Source organism: Phaseolus vulgaris, chromosome 6 (genome assembly GCF_000499845.2).
Source record: "Phaseolus vulgaris cultivar G19833 chromosome 6, P. vulgaris v2.0, whole genome shotgun sequence".
Taxonomy (NCBI): Eukaryota; Viridiplantae; Streptophyta; class Magnoliopsida; order Fabales; family Fabaceae; genus Phaseolus; species Phaseolus vulgaris.
Genome location: NC_023754.2, coordinates 14647703 through 14652478, shown reverse-complemented (window position 1 = coordinate 14652478; position 4776 = coordinate 14647703). Strand labels below are relative to the sequence as shown.

Genomic DNA, 4776 nt, shown 5'->3' with positions numbered 1-4776 from the left:
TCAATTTATTGACTAAATATATAGAAAATATTTTAGTGACCAATTATATAGAAACCAAATTAACAACCAATTTCATTGAAACCAATTTAGTGACCAAAATATATAGAAACTCATTTAGTGACCAATATATAGATACCAAAAAATGGTCACTATATTGGTCTCTAAATAATATAATTTATTATAAAAATATTATTTTATTTACTTACTTACTCTTTCATGTTTTATATTTATTTGTAGATTTAAGTTCACTAATTTTAAAATAAATTTATAGAGTTCGTCAACTCAAAGTAATTATGTTCATAATCTAGATATGGTTAGAAGTGAACAATTTTTTTAAATTTTACAATTTTTTTTTATGAATTATGAATGTGAACTAATATTGTGGTAAAAATTGGAAGATAATCACAAATCCAAATAAATCCAAGTTAAATTATTTGTACAGACAGTTCAAATCTTTGTACAGAACTTTTTAAGGCTTCTCCACAAATCTTTTCCTTGGGCACTCCAATCTCCTTGGCCAAATTCTCTACCCCAATTTGAGAATCTATCACTTTATCAAAGTGAATGTATTTACCAGAAGCATTGTTGTTCATTGCCTTAAACACACTTGCATGAGCTTCAGCCAATTTGGTCACATACACTGTTGTTGGCAGACCAAGAGACTACATTTCCTGACCACCTGCATTAGCAATTGTAAAGTATTTAGATTATTATGCAAACCACAATGGACTCTTGAACATGTTATATTATTGTTATTCTACTCATGGTTTCTGAAACCATTTTCAATTTGATAAAATTCAATTTTTTTTCTTCAGTTTAAAAATATAAGCACCAAGAGAAACTTAAAACACAGTTTTCTCTAGTATATTAATAGCAAATTGTGCAAGAAACAGGACCAATTATTTTGGTCAATAGTAGCACCTTTGAGGTAAGCAATTGTTGCTGTTGGATTCCTATGACAAAATTGAGGACCTGTGTTAAGAGCTGGGCAAATGGTAGTGAGCTTTAAACCCTTCTCATTAGCTATTCTCCAAGCAGCCTTCTCTACTCTCATCTTACCCAGTGCACACCAAAGCTGCCATACATATTCAAAACAGAGAGCAAAGTCATGAATACTAGTTTATTACCTACATAAACATTTTAGATGGTAAAGAACAAACTAAGAAAACAACATTAATAAGGTGCAATCATTGTGCAAAGTTTACCTTCTTTTCTATGCAGAATGATTCACTGCTTCAAGAGCCATGATTAATAACTGGGGTGAGGTCTGATTGTTCATTGTCTTGCCACACACAAGCTAAATATAAAAATTAGAGATAATTTTATTAACCAAAATATATAAAAAAAAAATCTTTTGCAAAGTAAAAACAACACCAAATTGCAGATTTTCTAGAATAGAAAGACATTAATCTATCATACATCCAACTTAGATTTTAACGAATATCTATAATTTATCATATAACACAATGTTTCATTCAACTATAAAAGAAAGTTTTATAAAAGAAAATCTTATAATCTATCGTTGCTTAATTTATTTGAGAACAATAAAATAGATCCTAAACTATGAACATAAAAAAAATCACAAAGGAAAATACAATGACTAAAATAAAAAATGTCTAACTTTTTTTTCACCGGAAGAACGAGAGAAACTTGTAGTCCCAAAGGTGCTAGCTTGCACTAAAAGAACTCAACCTATTTACTTACCTACCACACATATTAATACACATATTAGCTACGTAGACATTCAACAAAACAGTTTCATATATAAGACTTCTAAAAACCATTCTTTCCATTGACAATTTTTTAGCATGCAAATCTTGACATTCTTCCTCAGAAAAGTCATCATTTGAATTTCCCTATATCATATATACCATATATATCTTATCAACTAACTTCTCTCAACCATATAAGTATTTGGTGTTCAAAACATGTGATAAAGAAAAATGAGATAAGAACTTTGAGAGAGGTATATTCTAGAATCCCAAAAGAAATACATTGAAATAAAAGGGGAAAATAATAATTGGCGATAGTAGGAGGAGAGTGATAACGAAATGAAGATAAGTCCAATTATAAATTATGGGCGCAACAATCAAACAGTGTCTAATAAGAAGGGCCTATTTTCTGTGTTGGGTAGTGATATAGATGCCACTTTGCAGAAGCAGTGTTCTTATTAACATAAGAAACCTTAGACATTGCATGTGTTGTTCTCAAAGTTAAACTTAAATGATCTCTTGATATGTTTGTTGCCCTGTTCTTTAAAGAACCTTTCAATAATTCATGATCCCATTTTCATTCATACACACATACAAACAAACAAACATAGACTTCATTCGGCCTAACCAAGAAATTTGAAATAATAACGGCTCTCCCATTGAAGATGGAATTAAGAAGCTATGGCCATGCAATGGAGGAACAAGAGGGACATGAGGAAATGTAGAGAAAACAAGTATTAAATAGCACCCACCAATTAAAATGATAAGTATAGTGCATGAAATTACTTTTGTGTTATAAGGGCTTCAAGGGGTGTATCACATAAAACAAGTGGGACATCTTAATTAAATTCTTCAAAAAAAGAGTATGGTTGTGAAAGTAGTTTCAGCACTACATATTGAAGTTAGGACATAGCATCACCATACACTTCCCATTATTCCTTTGGTTTTCAAATTAAAGTTATCCTGTCATTAATCAAGTTGGCCAAACTTTTAGCATTTGACTTTTAGTCTTTAGGAGTATCTATGAGCACAGACGTACCAAATACAAATACCAACCAAATCAGTAGAGAGTTTACACATGTGTACAGCTTGACTTAAATGTAATGAATGGTCAAGTACATAACACTCCCAACTAATGGGAAAAGAAAGATAGATGTACGGAAACCTTACAAGTTGTGAGGTTGTTTTCGGGTTTTAAAGTATCAATATGTGATGTCTGGTAACAAGACAGATACCTCATTGTTGTACCACTAACCAATCCTTAATCCTTATCCTAAATTATATACTGATGAATTTTTTAATTTATAATAAATTTAGTTCTTCTTTCAGGTTTGTGATACAAATCTATGATACTTATATGAAAATCATTTATAAAGCATTTTATGAAAATCCAATACAATTACATGAAACATATAGGTATGTGTAATATAGGAAGGTTGTCCCTTGAAAAATCAAAATATGAGAATTGTTCTCTTTATGAATGATTTTAATATAAAAATGAGATTGATAGTATTATTCCTGTATGTAAATAGTAAAAATTAATTTAAATATGTAGGTTGTATTAACTGAACATATAACTTATTTAAGCTCTCCAGGATATATGCATTTGCAGGATCAAGCAATGAGGGCATTTTGCTTAAATTTTGGAATACTCTAACCTATGAACATATTAGTTCTTTGTTTCTACTGTTTCATTACGATTTAATGGTGCTTAGATTGTTATACTACTCAATAACAAAATCCAACATAAAAAAACAAAGAACAATTTTCAGACTAATAAACATCGAGGGGCTTAATCCACACAACATGTATAGGAGTACATCTCACTGCTAGAATCTGCTTATTGGAATTACTACAACACACATTTAAGTTTCTAATTGTTATGCTTCAACTACGTTTCTAATTGGTTATTGGAGCATACATATATTAGAAATCGCAGCTTTATTCAAATACTTAGAAAAGGTTCAAAGTTCTCGTAGATTCCTAGAGATTGTAAATGAGGAAATACAACATGAGAGTAGAATCTAGGGTTTTAAGACGGGGAAGATATACAACACAGAATTAAAGGACAAAGTACAATGGAGCACGAATCGAAACTTACGATTATAAAATTGAAGAGGTTAGCCTCCTTCGAAGTAGAGAAGCGCCATTGTTGCAGAGTGCGTTGCGTTTCCATGAGTGAGAGATGACCAGTGTTTCTGTGAGTGACAGATGAGCAGCGTTGCCGTGAGTGAGAGTGTTGTCGTCGTGAGTGAGAGATGAGGAGTGGTGTTGCTGTGAGTAGTGAGAGATTATAAGAGTTACCTGAATATGAGAGATGAGCAATGTTAGAGGAGGTTTTATGACCATCATGGGGTATTTTTTTTATTTTTACCAAAATGGAGTTGTTGTAAAAAAAATCACAAATATGGGGCAAGTCGTGCCAAGTTGGCACGACTTTGTCTCGTCAGCTTGAAGTCGTGTCAACTTGCCAAGTTGGCACGACTTTGTGCACATAATATTTTTTTAATTTTTTTTTGTTTTTAAATAAATATATATTATAATTATTTAATTATAATTAAAATTATAAGTTATGTGATATTTGAATTTAATTTGATAAATAAATTTTTTATGAAGGTATAAATACTTAGGTAAAGAAAATGAGAAAATTAATAATCAAACTTGAAATTGAATTTTATTATCAAGTTTGTTTGTGCGGACAATTACTTTTATTGAGACTTTCGGTTCTGCAATATGAACATTTTTTTTGTTTTTCATATTTTTTATTAATCTAATAACCAAATTAATATATTACATTATCGTCAAACATGATTCATACACAATTATTCATTTTTTTATTGCTTAAAACTAATACCCTTAGAAAATTATGTATCAAATTAATTTTAAACATTACATAACTTACTAGTCAATATCTAAATAAGAACATTTTACAAGAAAAAATAAATATATATATATATGACGTGGACAAAGTCATGTCAAGTTGACACGACTTCAGGGGTTGACGTGGCAGAAGTCGTGCCAACTTTGCACGACTTCAGGCTGACGTGACACGACTTCTGCATAT

The 4776-nt window shown here is 30.5% G+C and overlaps 1 long non-coding RNA gene across 1 annotated transcript; it reads right to left on the bottom strand.

Annotated features, from left to right (window-relative positions):
- Window positions 1-379: 379 nt before the first annotated feature.
- Window positions 380-4024, bottom strand: LOC137833058 (uncharacterized). The gene is made up of 3 exons (XR_011084666.1): window positions 3814-4024; window positions 973-1075; window positions 380-679 (listed from the first exon to the last, which is right to left on the bottom strand). It is a non-coding gene; the product is annotated as an uncharacterized lncRNA (long non-coding RNA).
- Window positions 4025-4776: the final 752 nt, after the last annotated feature.